Source organism: Vicia villosa, unplaced genomic scaffold (assembly GCF_029867415.1).
Source record: "Vicia villosa cultivar HV-30 ecotype Madison, WI unplaced genomic scaffold, Vvil1.0 ctg.000192F_1_1_1, whole genome shotgun sequence".
NCBI classification, from domain to species: Eukaryota; Viridiplantae; Streptophyta; class Magnoliopsida; order Fabales; family Fabaceae; genus Vicia; species Vicia villosa.
The window spans coordinates 127,976-148,444 of NW_026705060.1; the positions used below are offsets into that span (position 1 = coordinate 127,976).

The following is a 20,469-nucleotide window of genomic DNA, read 5'->3' on the forward strand; positions in this document are numbered from 1 at the left end:
GAGTTTGTAGCTTAAGTTTGTGTGATCCTATTGTGTACCAGATCATAATGGTAACAGGTTTAATTGATTATATTATTTTCTAATATGAAATACTTACAATTTAGAATTGAACATTATTTTCTGTTTCTTTTAACTTTTTTTTTTTAAGACTTTCTAAAACTTAATTGTTGAATATGAATATTTTTATGAAGTTTTTTTCAAATATATATTATGTTAAACAATGTAATTAGTTGTATTTTAAAACTAACTTGAATCAATCAATAAAAAGTTTAACCCTATGTGTTTGGTTTCTCTCGACTTTTCTAATTGTTTGACACAAATATGACTGAATTCTAAATCTAAGTGGAAAATTTTGCGAGAACACACTTAATTAGGTAGAAATGCATTGCGTTTACAGGGACGTTTACAGGGACATAGTATGGCTTGCGTTTTATGCAGAAATGCATCACGTTTTAAATAAACACAATGTGTTTTGCCGATGTGTACAAAAGCCGATTTTCAGTCTTTTTTTAATATGAGTTTTATTAAAGAATTTTGTTCAAAAGAGAAATTTAGAGAGGCAAAGAGATAAATTTTTAGCTTTTATTGTTATAAGAATTAGAAAATTTTGGGGTATCTAAGGGTTCGAGAAACACTTGTAAACACATTACGTTCATGTCATTCATATATTGAGAGAATAAGAACTTGTAAAACACTTAGATAAAAAATGAGAATTGTTTTTATGAAGGAATATCCAATGCTATAGTGCTGCTTGAAAGACAATTCAACAGGGTGATGAAGCAGATGGGCAGAAACCGAAGATCAAATGTCAGGGACATCTCATCTAACATTCAGAAGTCAAATGATTCTGGAAGGAGAAGAGCTGACGAACAGTTCACTCAAGGGAAGGGAATACAGTGTCATGAATGTGAAGGATTTGCCCATATTAGAGCTGAATGCCCTACATACCTCAAAAGACAGAAAAAGAACCTATTTGTAACTTGGTCTGAAGAGGACTCTAAAAGTGATCTTGAAGAAGAATCTGCCAAATATGTGAAGGCTTTGACAAGCATGTGCTCATCCAATGAAGACTCTAGTGCTGATGGACTAATCTATGATAAGTTAGCAGCAACATACAAAAAACTATGCCTTAGAAGTGCTGAAGTACACCAGCTGAATGCAGAAAAGGAAAAGCATCTGAAAAATATCACTGGACTGGAAGATAAAGTAAGCTCCCTGACGTCTGAACTTGGAAAAGTTCACAAATCTATCAGAATACTGAATAATGGGTCGGATGTGCTAGATGAAATTCTTCAAAGGAGAAGAATGGCTCGAAACATGAGTGGTCTAGGATTCAATGAGAAAAAGGAATCTGCTCCAGATTTCAATGACCATAAGGAGGTATAAAAAATGTCAAACCAAATGCTTCAACATTGTGACAAGAGGAGCGTTGGTCGCACCACAATAAACTTCTAGCCTTGAAGACATCATCACTGTGGACAATTTGGCCACATAAGACCTTTTTGCTTTAGGTTGTATAAGTTCCCCAAACCTACACCTCCCTTTAAGTTTGAGATGACCAGTTTTTATAACCGGAAGATAACACAATGGGCACCTAAGAATGCTGTTGCAAGTCTTATTTCTCATACCTCCCTCAGAGTTTCCACCAAAGACGATTGGTACTTCGATAACGGTTGTTCAAGACATATGACACATGTTAAGAATTTGCTGGTGGATATCAAGCCCCACTCCACTAGCTATGTGACGTATGATGATGGAGCCAAAGGCGAAATCAAAGGGATAGGAAATCTAGAATGCGTAGGAGTTCCAAATCTCAATGATGTGTTACTTGTGAAAGGGTTAACAGCCAACCTAATAAGCATAAGTCAACTATGTGATCAAGGCTACAAACCACTTTTCTCTCGAAAACCGATCCTAGACGGTCTCGTTTTATGAAAGAATCATATATTCACGCCCCTCTATTCATACAACATCAATTGGGATCATAAAAACGCAATTCTACGACGTCACTTTCGACACTGAATTTACAGTCAAAACATGTAATTTTGTGAAAATCAATAACAAGACCAAATTTCACAAGATAGAAACCATACAACACATATACATCACATAGAAATAAGTAATTGCCATCAAACATGCATCAATTTGTCAATTCTATGGATTTTCCATTAAAAACCTAAGAACATCAACATAGAAATCAAAACTCCATTCCTATCTACTAATTATCATACTCAACCTTATAGAGTTAGAACCCCACCCTTACCTTGTATTGGTGATTCCCTACTCTTACAATGGATTCCTCGCTCTAGCCTCTTTGTGCCTCTTCTCCTTTTCTACGATAACTTCTCTTTTTCATGTTCTGTCTAACTTCCCTCTTCCCTAATTCTCTTTTCTCTTTTAGTTAACCCTTTACTAACTTCTACTCACTAATGGGCTTAACAAACAACACCCTCATTATTCTCCATGAGGGATAGGAAATCTGGAATGCGTAGAGTTCCAAATCTCAATGATGTGTTACTTATGAAAGGGTTGACAGCCAACCTAATAAGCATAAGTCAACTATGTGATCAAGGCTACAAACCACTTTTCTCTCGAAAACCGATCCTAGACGGTCTCGTTTTATGAAAGAATCATATATTCACGCCCCTCTATTCATACAACATCAATTGGGATCATAAAAACGCAATTCTACGACGTCACTTTCGACACTGAATTTACTAGAGCCGTCAAAATGGGCCGAAGCCCATGGGCCGGCCCGCGGGGCCCGAAAAATGTTAGGGCTTGGGCCTAATTTTTTGAGCCCATTTTGTTTCGGGCCTTTTTGAGCCCGGCCCGAAAAAGCCCGGCCCTAAATGGGCCAGCCCGTATGGGCTCCGGGTAGCCCATGGGCCCGATAAATAGTAAAATTTAATATTTAATTAATAAAATTTAATATTTAATACTAATTAAAAAATTCTAATTTTTGTATTTCTTTAAAATATATTTTATAATAGTGAAATATAAAAACAAATTTTAATATTTTTTAAAAATTAAGCTTAATATAATTTATTTTTTTAAATTAAAGAGAATATTTAATATATTTTTTGGAAATGGGCTTTATGGGCCCGACCCGAAAAAGCCCGAGGCCCGAACAGGGCTGGGCCTGGGTAGTAAAAACGGAGCCCATATAAAAATGGGCTTTTTGGGCCCGACCCGAAAAAGCCCAAGGCCCGCTAGGGCCGGCCCATTTAGGGCCGGGTAGCCCGTTTGGACAACTATAGAATTTACGGTCAAAATATGTAATTTTGTGAAAATCAATAACAAGACCAAATTTCACAAGATAGAAACCATACAACACATATACATCACATAGAAATAAGTAATTGCCATCAAACATGCATCAATTTGTCAATTCTATGGATTTTCCATTAAAAACCTAAGAACATCAACATAGAAATCAAAACCCCATTCCTATCTACTAATTATCATACTCAACCTTATAGAGTTAGAACCCCACCCTTACCTTGTATTGGTGATTCCCTACTCTTACAATGGATTCCTCGCTCTAGCCTCTTTGTGCCTCTTCTCCTTTTCTACGATAACTTCTCTTTTTCATGTTCTGTCTAACTTCCCTCTTCCCTAATTCTCTTTCCTCTTTTAGTTAACACTTTACTAACTTCTACTCACTAATGGGCTTAACAAACAACACCCTCATTATTCTCCATGCTAACACAACATAGGCCCAATTAATTATTTAATCATTTATTCTATTATTATTATTATTATTCCACTTCTAATAAAATAGCATAAACACTAATGTCTAGCCACACCCTCATATTTCTACACTTTTAGACACCCCCCCCCCCCCGACAACACAAATCCACAACCAAATAATTAACTAATTGAATAAAATAAATAGGAGTTATACATAGAAGGCAATATGCTCTTCGTTAGAAACTTCATCGGTCGTGGTGTTATGGAGTTCATACATGTAATGAGTGAAGGTTACTTTGTTGGAGTCAAAGTTGATGGTGTCCTCATTCATTTTGTTAGGGTCAAAGGCCTCCCCAGTCAGTCGAAGTCCATCAATGACATCGATATCAAAGAGGGTAGGAGTCAATATTCCACAAGGAAAATGAAATGTGTTATGGGAGCTATCCTAAAAATACAAAGAGGCAACTAAGATATTTAGACAATAGTCCGGTCCTACTTTCGACAATTGGATCATGTTCTAAATACCCATTTCTTTCCAAAATGGAGCCTTCTTATTCTCGACCTTGGCAAGCCAAGGAAGATAATGTTCAAGGTCATTGACCAAAGGGCGAGATCAAAATGCTCTAAGAGCATTGCTCATATATTATAGATTAATAGGTTTTTTTTTGTGTTCGAGGTTTCAGTCGAAAACTTTGCCTGATCATCTACGATTTTTTAATCAAGTTTAACACTACCCTTAACAACATTTCTAGTTCTACTAGCTATGGATTTTGTACGGTGATAAACAAAAAAAAACTCCTTGAGTTTTTCACCATTAACGTTAGGTCCCGACAAAGAACCCATATATGCATGAGTTTCACCAATGATAGTTAAAAAGATCAGCACCTGAGATTGGTAAATTATGAGTTTCTCTTCAACAAGAGGCGGTTCAGGAACATACTCTCGATTCCCTATCAATAATGGATTGGAAATCTGGGTTACAGGTGTTGTAGGATCCTCGTGTTGCTTTCCAGCTTTGGAGTTCTTGATCTTTGAAGGCGCCATTGTTTGAAATGTTAAGTTTAGAAAGAAAAATGCTTGTTAGATTTTGTTTTTCTAAGAAAGAATCACAAGAGGAAATGAAGGTTATGAGCTCAGAGTAGAAAAATATTAAATGATGAAGATGAAGGCTATTTAAAGAGAAGGAAAAGTCATTCCCGTTGTCTTTTGAAAAACAAACGAGATATTAGTGGGGCACGTGTACAATTTTGAGAGGTTAAACATGCGGTTGAATGTTCTGTTGCCACATTACGTCTTGATGAGACTTTTCAGAGAAGTGGTCATGATGACCATGACGTTACATCAGTAAGTATTGTTGCGTCGAAAGCTATCAAAAAATGTCCCTTTCTCTTCTCTGGTAAAAATTGTCATTTTTTGGGGCAACTTGTTTGCTGTAATTTCAATGCTTCATAGGGTATGAGATGTCCTAGTGAAAATTAGGGGAATATTTGAAGTGGACAAGATAATTTTTATAAGAAGGTCAAAGTGGTGTTCGTCGGATGGGACTTGTTGAGCAGAGTTGTCGTACTGGCGAAATAATAAGTCACTAGGACTTAGAAGTTTTTTAGAATGACTCGGACAGGAGTTCGACAAAATCAATTCGAAATAAGGCTGATAATTATAATTCGATCTTATCCGTTCCTTAAAAGGACGCGTGGAAGCATGTGAGGGACGAAACACATGCAAACGAGGACGTGTCATTCTCTAGAGAATATGCCGCACCGTTAATGTCGAAGTAGTATAAATACGGGTCTTAGCAAATAGATTTTTGTGTGTTCAATATTGTACCATACTCAAATCACTCATAGTATCTAAGTGGATTGAGAAAAGAGTTTATGAGAAAATGTACGAAAGAAACACCATTTTTATTCCTAAGTCAATTTACTTGCATTAAAGTCCTGTTTTGTTCCATTTACATATCAGTTAAAATTATCTCCTCTGCTTTTTACTTTTACAAACATTTTTATATTATCATTGCCTTATCTTTAAGTTGATCATTACCATCCAAACAAATTAGTATCGAGAAAACTTAAAACAAAAACTATACACATATGTCATAAGATCATTCTAGTCGATCCTGTAAGTAACCAAAGTATCGATTTCGGAAGACTGGCAGTTGTTTACAAAAAAAAACAAAGGTAAATAAGAGTATCTGGAAATGTAAGAACAATAAAATCTTGAACCGCATAGAAAAGTCTCCAAACACTATTTGCAATCGTGCTTCATATTTGTTATTAGGACGGAGGAATCTCCAACAACTTCGGTCGAGCAATACCACCTAAATTCAAAAGTCTACAAATATTATATGGAGCTAACTGAACGTCTCAAATGTAACACCAACCACACATCTTTCTCTAATAACAAGCTAGGAAGAGGTGATTGATTCAAAGTTGATGAAGCACATCTTGGTGCAGCTCGGACTGAGTGGTTTTCTCCTATTATTGAAGTTGATATACGGGGAGCTTTAGGGTCCGTTTGGTTGGAAGTAGATGGAGAGAAGGGGAGGGGAGGGGATATTTATAAAAATATGTGTTTGGTTCATGATAACACGATTTTATATCATATATTTAGCTTGAAATCCGTAGATATTTATAGAATTTTCCGTTTATTATATCGATTTATTATGATATTACGCGAGTATTTGCTTTGTTTCAGGTTTTACGCCCTTATTAAGACTATTTGTGAAAAAGGAAAGAAATGGAGCTAAAATCAATGATATTTGTGCCTAAAAGATGAAAAGGGGGTGCTCAAGCAAGAAAGAGGTACAAACAAGGCCCAAAAGTGCAAAAGTGTTAGTCCAGCCCACGAAGGAACCATTTGTGAGTGGCCCAACTGAATTCTGCAAAGAGGAGACGCACGTCTCCAACGTCTCATTGGCCACGTCAGCAAGGGGAGACGCACGTCTCCAGTCCCCTATATTTTCTCCACTTGAGACGCACGTCTCAAGTCATTCAAAGGAGCTTCCCCAAAAAGCGGAGACGCACGTCTCCAAGTCCAAGTCAGCTGAGGTCCCTCTTTTCAAGCAACGCAACTGCAAAGCCTCCCCTATAAAAGGAGACTGATACCTCAGTTCTCCAGGTCCGATTTCCTGCTAACGAAGTGCTGCCGAAATTGTTCCGCGCTTATTATTTTTCTTCCTGCTTTCATTTAAACAGTTTATTTTCTCACAACAATTTCTACACCGGAAATTGTTGTGAACCTTTTATAAATCTAGCCTTACGTTAGATTTATCGCTTTATTTTCCTTGTTTTAATTTCCGTCCGTTTAAATTCCGAAGAACGATCCAGCCAACCTGTGGTGGAAGTTCGGTACTTGAAGATTCAGTTGCAATTTATTTTATTCAGGTTTATTATTTACCGCCTTTATTTATATAGTTATTGCATGATATATTATATGCCAATTAACATGCCTTTTATTATAAGCCAAATTAATTTATGCATGCTTAACCGTATTAATATGTCTGGCTAATTTACTAAGATATCGGTATGTAAAGTAAGTTAACTGTGGGATCCGAAATAAATTGGCTTAATTATGTTTTATTAAATATCACTTGTTTTTGGTTTGTATGTCTAATTTAATTAGTAAGTCTTAAAACCAATAGAGCGAAAGTTTGAGGGCTTAAGACGGTCAAAGGTTAAAATCAATAGAGCGAAAGTTTGAGATCTTTAACTGGATAGTAGACATAGGACATTAGTTTTAAGGATGGCGAAAGCGTATTAAAACTAATTAGGACTTATTTATTTTCAAAAAATGTTTTTACACCCGAGCGGGATGGCGAAAGCGTACGTTAGGGATATTAGCATGTTCCGAGTCAACAGAGCGAAAGTTTGAGATTAGGAGATTTAAATAGATAACAACTTCATAAAACAGACATTTTATTAATTACGTTGTTTCCAAAAAGCTTTTCTAATATCTAATGGGATGGCGAAAGCGTACATTAAGAGTTAGGATAGTAATCTAAATCAACAGAGCAAAAGTTTGAGACGAAGATTTTTAAACAATTGAATTAGTAAAGATTTTTAATTGAATTATGCATTAGCCAATGGACCTTCGGATCACCTAAAGTTAAACGAAATACATACTGATATCTATTTATTATTATATTTCTTTTTATTCACAAACACTCTCCCTTAGGAACAATCAAATTATTAGTAGCCTTAGCTTTACATAGTAACCTTAGATAACGGTAGATCGATTCATAGTCCCTGTGGATTCGATATCTTTTAAAACTACATGACACGACTGTGCACTTGTAGTCATCAGATTAATAGACACGTAAAGTCGCGATCAAGTTTTTGGCGCCGTTGCCGGGGACTATTTAAGTCGATATCGTAACTCACTGTTAAACCGTAGAGACTAGGGCAATTCTTTCCTTTCTTTCTGAACGATTGTATGCCAAATACTCGTTCACAAGGAGGAGATTTAATACAACGAATTAACGAGATCGAACGTTTCTTTAACGTCAAACGTCGAGCTCACAATCTTCCCGAAGTAGCACCAATTCCGATTAATCAGGAATTGACCTTTACTAATCAAATCAATCAAGTTATCCCGAAGTTAGAGATGGATGCTATTCGTCCTCTTAGAGACTATGCCGCTCCTTCACGCGCTGAACCGCACTCAAGTATCGCACCACTTACGATTGAGGCGAACAATTTCGAACTGAAACCTTTGTTGGTACAAGCTGTTCAACAGAATCAATTCTCTGGAAGCCCTGCAGACGACCCCAACCTCCATTTATCTGTGTTCGTGCAATATGCCGACACTGTCAAAGCTAACAACGTTAGTTCCGAAGCTATTCGATTACGTCTCTTTCCTTTCTCCTTGAGAGATAGAGCTAGAGCGTGGCTTCAATCCCTGCCTTCTAATTCCATAACTACATGGGACGAACTGAAGAGAGTATTCTTAGCGAGATACTTTCCGCCTAGCAAAACTGCTATGCTAAGAGGTCAAATCAACGGATTTACCCAGAAAGATAACGAATCACTCTTCGAAGCTTGGGAACGTTGTAAAGACATGCTTAGACTATGCCCTCATCATGGACTCGAACCATGGCTGATCATCCATACTTTCTATGGTGGTCTCCTTTATAACACTAAAATGACTATAGATGCCGCTGCTGGCGGAGCACTAATGGACAAACCCCATGATGAAGCATACAACCTCATAGAGAACATGGCACAAAACCATTACCAATGGGGTGGAGAACGAGCCGCTCTAGAGAAAACCCTAACCAAAGGAGGAATGTACGAAGTAAGTGGTATAGACCGCGTTAACGCTAAAGTAGACGCTTTAACTCAAAAGATCGAAAACTTAACCATCACTCCATCAGCCACCGCTGCTGCCGTAGCACCTAACTGCAAGACTTGTGGATTAACTGGACATGCATTTGCCGAATGTCAACTCTTGACTGGAATCCCATCTGATCAAGTAAATTATGCTCAAGGAAACCCTTATTCTAACACGTACATCCCTGGATGGAAAAACCATCCGAACTTTTCATATAAAAAACAACAACGCGTTGTACGCGCCTGGACAAGCACCTGTTGTGCCCCCTGGCTATCAAAAAGCGCCTGTAGCTGCTCAAAACGCCCCTAGGAAGTCGAATCTAGAAATCATGATGGAGAACTTTATAGCTTCCCAACAACAAACCAATAAGGACTTCCTAAATCAAAACATCCACAATAGCGAGCAACTAAAACAACTATCGAACAAAGTAGATGCCTTAGCTACGCATAACAAGATGCTAGAAACTCAAATTTCACAAGTAGCTCAACAACAAGCACCTACTGCTGCCCCTGCTGGCACGTTTCCTGCTCAACCACAACCTAATCCTAAAGGACATGCGAACGCGATAACACTACGGAGCGGAACGAACTACGATGGACCTATTGATCCTAGAACTCAAAACGCACCCATGTCCCAACAAGAGCCAAAGGAAACCCAAAAGACATCAACTGATGATCAAACTGCTAAGACTAATGAGAACAACAACGAAGTGGAACCTGAAAAAAAAAACCTTACGTTCCACCACCACCTTATAAGCCACCAATTCCTTACCCTCAGAGATTAGCTAAATCCAAAACCGAAGTGCAATTTAAAAAATTTGTAGAACTTCTGAAACAATTAAACATAACCATACCGTTCACAGAAGCCATAACTGAAATGCCGTCGTACGCTAAATTCTTGAAAGAAATCCTATCAAACAAAAAGAAACTCGAGGATAACGAAACTGTAACACTTACCGCTGAATGTAGCGCTATCATCCAAAATAACATGCCTCCTAAACTGAAAGATCCTGGTAGTTTCTCTATACCCTGCGTAATAGGAAAAACCATTATAGAGAAAGCCTTGTGCGACTTAGGAGCCAGTGTTAGTTTGATGCCTCTTTCAACCTGTAAGAAGCTAAATCTGGGTGAGCTTAAGGCAACGAGAATGTCTCTTCAACTAGCAGACCGATCAATTAAATACCCTGTAGGAATGTTAGAAAATATCCCTGTTCGTGTAGGCCAATTCTACATCCCAACTGACTTCATCATAATGGATATCCAAGAAGATTCTAACATCCCGATCATATTAGGAAGACCATTCTTAGCAACTGCTGGTGCAATTATAGATGTCAAGCGAGGAAAGCTTACCTTCGAAGTAGGAGAAGAGAAAATAGAATTTATTCTTTCCCAATTCCTAAAAGCACCTTCTATAATTGACACATGCTGCTCTGCCGACATAATCGACGAGTGTGTAAATGAAATAAAATCCGAACCACATGAGGAAACCGAGATCCTAAGAATCCCTATACCGCCAATTTTTGAAGACGACAACTGGCGTGGGGAATATCAAGATAACCACCTGAGTGAATGTTTAGCATTAAATCCTGATCCTATACCTGGGCCTAAGAAACCTGCTATAGAGCTGAAAACACTACCTACCGATCTTAGGTACGAATTTCTAGACGAAGAACAAAACCGACCAGTTATAGTTAACGCCGATTTAGGATAAACCGAGACTGAAAAACTACTTAATGTCCTAAGAAAATACCCAACCGCTTTAGGATATAACATATCAGATCTGAAAGGAATAAGTCCTTCCCTCTGTATGCACCGCATTATGCTCGAAGACGATTGTAAAACCTCTAGGGAACATCAAAGGCGAATAAATCCAATTATGAGCGATGTGGTTAAGAAGGAAATCCAAAAACTGCTAGAAGCCGGAATCATATATCCAATATCCGATAGCAAATGGGTTAGTCCTGTTCATGTCGTACCAAAGAAAGGAGGAGTTACTGTAATCACTAACGCAAAAGGCGAATCTGTAGCACAATGTACCCAAACTGGATGGAGAATGTGTATTGACTATAGGAAGCTAAACAAAGCCACCCGAAAAGACCATTTCCCGTTACCATTCATAGATCAAATGCTCGAACGCCTAGCTAAACACTCACATTTCTGTTATCTAGATGGATACTCCGGATTTTTCCAAATTCCTATCCACCCTGACGACCAAGAGAAGACCACGTTTACCTGTCCTTATGGTACATTCGCTTATAGACGAATGCCTTTTGGACTTTGCAATGCACCCGCGACCTTCCAAAGATGCATGATGGCAATATTTGCCGACTTCCTGGATGGAATAATGGAAGTCTTTATGGACGACTTCTCTGTCTGTGGAGGAAGTTTTGAAACATGTTTAGAGAACCTTGAATCAGTACTTAAACGATGCGTAAGCGTAAACCTAGTCCTTAATTGGGAAAAATGCCATTTCATGGTTCGACAAGGAATTGTACTTGGACACATTGTATCTGATAGAGGGATCGAAGTAGATAAAGCCAAAATCGAAACTATCGAAAACCTTCAACCTTCCAAAACTGTTAGAGAAATAAGAAGTTTTCTACGACACGCTGGTTTTTACCGACGTTTCATTAAGGATTTCTCTAAAATAACCAAACCCTTAACCGAATTACTGATGAAAGACGCCGAATTCATTTTTACTGATAAATGCACTGAAGCATTCCATACGCTTAAACAAGCATTAATCTCTGCGCTGATCATGCAACCTCCCGACTGGAACGAGCCTTTCGAAATAATGTGCGACGCAAGCGATTATGCTGTAGGAGCCGTTCTAGGACAAAGAAAAGACAAGAAACTACATGTCATATACTATGCGAGTAGAACCCTAGACGAAGCTCAAACGAATTACGCCACGACAGAAAAAGAATTATTAGCTGTCGTATTCGCGTTAGACAAGTTCCGTTCTTACCTGGTAGGAGCCAAAATAATCATATACACTGACCATGCCGCTATTAGGTATCTCCTAACCAAGAAGGACGCCAAACCGAGACTGGTAAGATTGATTCTGTTATTACAAGAGTTCGACTTGGAAATTAAAGACAAAAAGGGAACTGAAAATGTCGTAGGAGATCATCTCTCTCGACTGGAAAATCTGAAACCCGAACAAGTACCAATTGACGATGATTTTCCTTATGAAAGACTCATCGCTCAGTTAGAAGCTAACGAATTAGAACCATACCATCCAATCACTGAAACTAATAACTTCGCAGAAGTAGCTTTAGTCCGCTCTGACACACCTTGGTATGTAGACTTCGTAAATTACCTAACTGCTGGTGTACTTCCTCCTGATCTAAGTTATCAACAGAAGAAGAAATTTTTCCATGACCTAAAACATTACTATTGGGACGACCCGCTCCTTTTCAAAAGAGGCCCCGATGGAATCTTTAGACGTTGTGCACCCGAGGAAGAAATAGGAAGCATAATAACACACTGTCATTCTGCACCGTGTGGAGGACACCATAGCACATCTAGAACCTGCGCCAAAATCCTTCAATCTGGACTCTTCTGGCCCAACCTGTGGAAAGACGTTTATTTTGCTGTATTAAACTGTGATAGATGCCAACGAACCGGAAATATCTCGAGACGTGACGAAATGCCTCAAAAGGGCATTCTAGAAGTAGAAATATTTGACGTCTGGGGAATAGACTTTATGGGTCCGTTTCCATCATCATTCGGAAACCAATATATACTCGTAGCTGTCGATTACGTTTCGAAATGGATAGAAGCTATCGCTTCTCCTACAAACAATACACGAGTAGTTATCAAACTCTTCAAAAACGTCATCTTTCCTAGGTTCGGTGTGCCAAGACTGGTAATTAGCGATGGTGGGTTTCATTTCATTTCAAGAATCCTTGAGAAACTCCTTCGAAAATATGGAGTAAATCATCGAATAGCTACACCATACCATCCTCAAACAAGCGGACAAGTAGAAGTATCTAACCGCGAAATAAAACAAATATTAGAGAAAACTGTTGCTATATCTAGAAAGGATTGGTCAACCAAGTTAAATGAAGCTTTATGGGCTTATAGAACAGCTTTCAAAACTCCAATTGGAACTACCCCATTCAAACTCGTTTATGGAAAATCATGCCACCTCCCGGTAGAGTTAGAACATAAGGCCTATTGGGCCATTAAGAATTTAAATCTAAACTACACCGTCGCTGGTGAGAAACGACTTCTGGACATAAACGAATTAGACGAACTTAGACAAGACGCTTACGAGAACGCCAAAATTTATAAAGAGAGAACGAAAAAGTGGCATGACAAGCGTATATCTAGGAAAAATTTTAGCATAGGCGATAAAGTACTTCTATTTAATTCTAGATTAAAATTATTTCCTGGTAAGTTACGATCTAGATGGTCTGACCCTTTCGAAATCACTAACATATTTCCGAGCGGAGCGATAGAAATCAAAGGAGAAACCGTCAAACCATTTGTCGTAAATGGGCAACGTCTTAAGTTTTACCATCATCTCGAACACGATGAAAATATCCAAATTTTTAAACTTGACGAGCTGCCTGATAATACGATTTTATATCGTATATTTAGCTTGAATTCTGTAGATATTGATAGCATTTTCCGTTTATTATGTTGATTTATTATGATATTACGCGAGTTTTTGCTTTGTTTCAGGTTTTACACTCTTATTACGACTATTTGTGAAAAGGAGAGGAAATGGAGCTAAAACGACCACTATTTATGCGTAAAAGATGAAAAATGGGTGCTGAAGTGAAAAGGAGGTGCAAATAAGGCCCAAATGTACCAAAAGAAGACCCTAAGGCCCAAAAGAGACAAGCCAGCCCACTGAGAATCAAATGTGCGTGGCCCAAACCACACAAGCAAGTGGAGACGCACGTCTCCAACGTCTCATTGGCCACGTCAGCAAAAGGGAGACGCACGTCTCCAGTCCCCTATATTCTCTCCACTTGAGACGCACGTCTCAAGTCATTCAAAGGAGCTTCCTAAAGAAGTGGAGACGCACGTCTCCAAGTCCAAGTCAGATGAGCCTCCTCTTTTCACGCATCCCAACTGCAGAAGCTCCCCTATAAATAGAAGCAGTCACCTCAGTTCTCAAGGTCCGATTTCCTGCTAAAGAAGTGCTGCCGAAATTGTACCGTGCTTTATATTTTCTTCTTGCTTTCATTCAAACAGTCTATTTTCTCACAACGATTTCTACACCGAAAATTGTTGTGAACCTTTTATAAATCTAGCCTTAAGTTAGATTTATCGCTTTTATTTCTTTGTTTTAATTTCCGTCCGTTTAAATTCCGAAGAACGATCCAGCCAACCTGTGGTGGAAGTTCAGTACTCGAAGATTCAATTGCAATTTATTTAATTCAGGTTTAATATTTACCGCCTTTATTTATATAGTTATTGCATGATATATTATATGCCAATTAACATGCCTTTTATTATAAACCAAATTAATTTATGCATGCTTAACCGTATTAATATGTCTGGCTAATTTACTAAGGTATCAAAATGTAAAGTAAGTTAACTGTGGGATCCGAAATAAATTGGGTTAATTATGTTTTGTTAATTATCACTTGTTTTTGGTTTGTATGTCTAATTTAATTAGTAAGTCTTAAAACCAATAGAGCGAAAGTTTGAGGGTTTAAGACGGTCAAAGGTTAAAATCAATAGAGCGAAAGTTTGAGATCTTTAACTGGATAGTAGACATAGGACATTAGTTTTAAGGATGGCGAAAGCGTATTAAAACTAATTAGAAACTTATTTATCTTCAAAAATTGTTTTTACACCCAAGCGGGATGGCGAAAGCGTACGTTAGGGATATTAGCATGTTCCGAGTCAACAGAGCGAAAGTTTGAGATTAGGAGATTTAAATAGATAACAACTTCATAAAACATGCATTTTATTAATTACGTTGTTTCCAAAAAGCTTTTCTAATATCTAATGGGATGGCGAAAGCGTACATTAAGAGTTAGGATAGTAATCTAAATCAACAGAGCGAAAGTTTGAGACGAGGATTTTTAACCAATCGAATTAGTAAAGATTTATAATTGAATTGACACCATAGCCAATGGACCTTCGGATCACCTAAAGTTAAACGAAATACATACTGATATCTGTTCATTATTATATTTCTTACTATTCACAATCACTCTCCCTTAGGAACAATCAAATTATTAGTAGCCTTAGCTTTACATAGTAACCTTAGATAACGGTAGATCGATTCATAGTCCCTGTGGATTCGATATCTTTTAAAACTACACGACACGACTGTGCACTTGCAGTCATCAGATTAATAGACACGTAAAGTCGCGATCAAGTTTTTGGCGCCGTTGCCTGGGACTATTTAATTCGATATCGTAACTCACTGTTACACCGTAGAGACTAGGGCAATTCTTTCTTTCTTTCTGAACGATTGTATGCCAAATACTCGTTCACAAGGAGGAGATTTAATACAACGAATTAACGAGATCGAACGTTTCTTTAACGTCAAACGTCGAGCTCGCAATCTTCCCGAAGTAGCACCAATTCCGATTAATCAGGAATTGACCTTTACTGATCAAATCAATCAAATTACCCCGAAGTTAGAGATGGTTGCTCTTCGCCCTCTTAGAGACTATGCCGCTCCTTCACGCGCTGAACCTCACTCAAGAATCGCGCCACCTGCGATTGAGGCGAACAATTTCGAACTGAAATCTTCATTGGTCCAAGCTGTTCAACAGAATCAATTCTCTGGAAGCCCTGCAGACAATCCCAACCTCCATTTATCTGTGTTCGTGCAATATGCCGACACTGTCAAAGCTAACAACGTTAGTTCCGAAGCTATTCGATTACGTCTCTTTCCTTTCTCCTTGAGAGATAGGGCTAGAGCGTGGCTTCAATCCCTGCCTTCTAATTCCATAACTACATGGGACGAATTGAAGAGAGTATTCTTAGCGAGATACTTTCCGCCTAGCAAAACTGCTATGCTAAGAGGTCAAATCAACAGATTTACCCAGAAAGATAACGAATCACTCTTCGAAGCTTGGGAACGTTACAAGGACATGCTTAGACTATTCCCTCATCATGGACTCGAACCATGGATGATCATCCATACCTTTTATGGTGGTCTCCTATATAACACTAAAATGACTATAGATGCCGCTGCTGGCGGAGCATTAATGGACAAACCTCATGATGAAGCATACAACCTCATAGAGAACATGGCACAAAACCATTACCAATGGGGTGGAGAACGAGCCGCTCTAGAGAAAACCCAAACCAAAGGAGGAATGTACGAAATAAGTGGTATAGACCGCGTTAACGCTAAAGTAGACGCTTTAACTCAAAAGATCGAAAACTTAACCATCACTCCTTCAGCCACCGCTGCTGCTGCAGCACCTAACTGCGAGATTTGTGGATTAACTGGACACGTAGTTGCCGAATGTCAACTCTAGACTGGAGTCCCATCTGATCAAGTAAACTATGCTCAAGGAAACCCTTATTCTAACACGTACAACCCTGGATGGAAAAACCATCCGAACTTTTCTTATAAAAACAACAACGCGTTGTACGCGCCTGGACAAGCACCTGCTGTGCCACCTGGTTATCAAAAAGCGCCTGTAGCTGCTCAAAACGCCTCTAGGAAGTCGAATCTTGAAATCATGATGGAAAACTTTATAGCTTTCCAACAACAAACCAATAAGGACTTCCTAAATCAAAACATCCATAATAGCGAGCAACTAAAACAACTATCGAACAAAGTAGATGCCTTAGCTACGCATAACAAGATGTTAGAAACTCAAATTTCACAAGTAGCTCAACAACAAGCACCTACTGCTGCCCCTGCTGGCACGTTTCCTGCTCAACCACAACCTAATCCTAAAGGACATGCGAACGCGATAACACTACAAAGTGGAACGAACTACGATGGACCTATTGATCCTAGAACTCAAAACGCACCCATGTCCCAACAAGAGCCAAAGGAAACCCAAAAGACATCAACTGATGATCAAACTGCTAAGACTAATGAGAACAACAACGAAGTGGAACCTAAAAAAGAAAAACCCTACGTTCCACCACCACCTTATAAGCCACCAATTCCTTACCCTCAGAGATTAGCTAAATCAAAAACCGAAGCGCAATTTAAAAGATTTGTAGAACTTCTGAAACAATTAAACATAACCATACCGTTCACAGAAGCCATAACCGAAATGCCTTCGTACGCTAAATTCCTAAAAGAGATCCTATCAAACAAAAAGAAATTCGAGGATAACGAAACTGTAACGCTTACCGCTGAATGTAGCGCTATCATCCAAAATAACATGCCTCCCAAAATGAATGATCCTGGTAGTTTCTCTATACCCTGCGTAATAGGAAAAACCATCATAGAGAAAGCCTTGTGCGACTTAGGAGCCAGTGTTAGTTTGATGCCTCTTTCAACCTGTAAGAAGCTAAATCTAGGTGAGCTTAAGGCAACGAGAATGTCTCTTCAACTAGCTGACCGCTCTGTTAAATACCCTGTAGGAATGTTAGAAAATATCCCTGTTCGTGTAGGCCAATTCTACATCCCAACTGACTTCATCATAATGGATATCCAAGAAGATTCTAACATCCCAATCATATTAGGAAGACCATTCTTAGCAACCGCTGGTGCAATTATAGACGTCAAGCGAGGAAAGCTTACTTTCGAAGTAGGAGAAGAGAAAATAGAATTTATACTTTCCCAATTCCTAAAAGCACCTTCTATAATTGACACATGCTGCTCCGCCGACATAATCGACGAGTGTGTTAATGAAATAAAATCCGAACCAAATAAGGAAACCGAGATCCTAAAACTTCCTATACCGCCGATCTTTGAAGATGACAACTGGCGTGGGGAATATCAAGATGACCACCTGAGTGAATGTTTGGCATTAACTCCTGATCCTATACCTGGACCTAAGAAACCTGCTATAGAACTAAAAACACTACCTACCGATCTTAGGTACGAATTCCTAAACGAAGAACAAAACAGACCAGTTATAGTTAACGCTGATTTAGGACGAACCGAGACTGAAAAATTACTTACTGTCCTAAGAAAATACCCGACCGCTTTAGGATATAACATATCAGATTTGAAAGGAATAAGTCCTTCCCTCTGTATGCACCGCATTATGCTCGAAGACGATTGTAAAACCTCTAGGGAACATCAAAGGCGAATAAATCCTATTATGAGCGACGTGGTTAAAAAGGAAATCCAAAAATTGCTATAAGCCGGAATAATATATCCAATATCTGATAGCAAATGGGTTAGTCCTGTTCATGTCGTACCAAAGAAAGGAGGAGTTACTGTAATCACTAACGCAAAAGGAGAATCTGTAGCACAACGTACCCAAACAGGATGGAGAATGTGCATTGACTATAGAAAGCTAAACAAAGCCACCCGAAAAGACCATTTCCCTTTACCTTTCATAGATCAAATGCTCGAACGCCTAGCTAAACACTCACATTTCTGTTATCTGGATGGATACTCCGGATTTTTCCAAATTCCTATCCACCCTGACGACCAAGAGAAGACCACGTTTACCTGTCCTTATGGTACATTCGCTTATAGACGAATGCCTTTTGGACTTTGCAATGCACCCGCGACCTTCCAAAGATGCATGATGGCAATATTTGCCGACTTCCTGGATGGAATAATGGAGGTCTTTATGGACGACTTCTCGGTCTGTGGAGGAAGTTTTGAAAAATGCTTAGAGAACCTTGAATTGGTACTTAAACGATGCGTAAGCGTTAACCTAGTCCTTAATTGGGAAAAATGCCATTTCATGGTTCGACAAGGAATTGTACTTGGACACATCGTATCCGATAGAGGAATCGAAGTAGATAAAGCCAAAATCGAAATTATCGAAAACCTTCAACCTCCCAAAACTGTTAGAGAAGTAAGAAGTTTTCTAGGACACGCTGGTTTCTACCGACGTTTCATTAAGGATTTCTCTAAAATAACCAAACCCTTAACCGAATTACTGATGAAAAACGCTGAATTCATTTTTACTGATAAATGCACTGAAGCATTCCATATGCTTAAACAAGCATTAATCTCTACGCCAATTATGCAACCTCCCGACTGGAATGAACCTTTCGAAATAATGTGCGACGCAAGCGATTATGCTGTAGGAGCCGTTTTAGGGCAAAGAAATGATAAGAAACTACATGTCATATACTATGCGAGTAGAACCCTAGACGAAGCTCAGATGAATTATGCCACAACAGAAAAGGAATTACTAGCTGTCGTATTCGCATTAGACAAGTTCCGTTCTTACCTGGTAGGAGCCAAAATAATCATATACACCGACCACGCCGCCATTAGGTACCTCTTAACCAAGAAGGAGACCAAACCGAGACTGTTGAGATGGATCCTATTATTACAAGAGTTCGACCTAGAAATTAAAGATAAAAAGGGAACTGAAAATGTTGTAGCAGATCACCTCTCTCGATTGGAAAATCTGAAACCCGAACAAGTACCAATTGACGATGATTTCCCTTATGAAAGACTCATCGCTCAGTTAGAAGCCAATGAATTAGAACCATACCATCCAATCACTGAAACCAACAACTCTGTAGAAGTAGCTTTAGTCCGCTCCGACACACCTTGGTATGCAGATTTCGTAAATTACCTAGCTGCTGGTGTACTTCCCCCTGATCTAAGTTACCAACAGAAGAAGAAATTCTTCCATGACCTAAAACATTACTATTGGGACGACCCGCTCCTGTTCAAAAGAGGCCCTGATGGAATCTTTAGACGTTGTGTACCCGAGGAAGAAATAGGAAGCATAATAACACACTGTCATTCTGCACCGTGTGGAGGACACCATAGCACATCTAGAACCTGCGCCAAAATCCTTCAGTCTGGACTATTCTGGCCAAACCTGTGGAAAGACGTTTATTTTGCTGTACTAAACTGTGATAGATGCCAACGAACCGGAAATATTTCGAGACGTGACGAAATGCCTCAAAAGGGCATTCTAGAAGTAGAAATATTTGACGTCTGGGGAATAGACTTTATGGGTCCGTTTCCATCATCGTTTGGAAATCAATATATACTCGTAGCTGTCGATTACGTTTCGAAATGGATAGAAGCTATCGCTTCTCCTACAAACGATACGCGAGTAGTTATCAAACTCTTCAAAAACGTCATCTTTCCTAGGTTCGGTGTGCCAAGACTGGTAATCCTTGAGAAACTCCTTCGAAAATATGGAGTAAATCATCGAATAGCTACACCATACCATCCTCAAACAAGCGGACAAGTAGAAGTATCTAACCGCGAAATAAAACAAATATTGGAGAAAACTGTTGCTATATCTAGAAAGGATTGGTCAACCAAGTTAAATGAAGCTTTATGGGCTTATAGAACAGCTTTTAAAACTCCAATTGGAACTACCCCATTCAAACTCGTTTA

At 38.8% G+C, this 20,469-nt stretch overlaps 2 non-coding genes across 2 annotated transcripts; both read right to left on the minus strand.

Moving 5' to 3' along the window:
- Positions 1-8,670: 8,670 nt before the first annotated feature.
- LOC131625181 (small nucleolar RNA R71) lies at positions 8,671-8,777 on the minus strand. Its single transcript, XR_009290771.1, has one exon. It is a non-coding gene; the product is annotated as a small nucleolar RNA R71 (small nucleolar RNA).
- A 7,238-nt stretch (positions 8,778-16,015) lies between these two features.
- LOC131625182 (small nucleolar RNA R71) lies at positions 16,016-16,122 on the minus strand. The gene has a single exon (XR_009290772.1). It is a non-coding gene; the product is annotated as a small nucleolar RNA R71 (small nucleolar RNA).
- Positions 16,123-20,469: the final 4,347 nt, after the last annotated feature.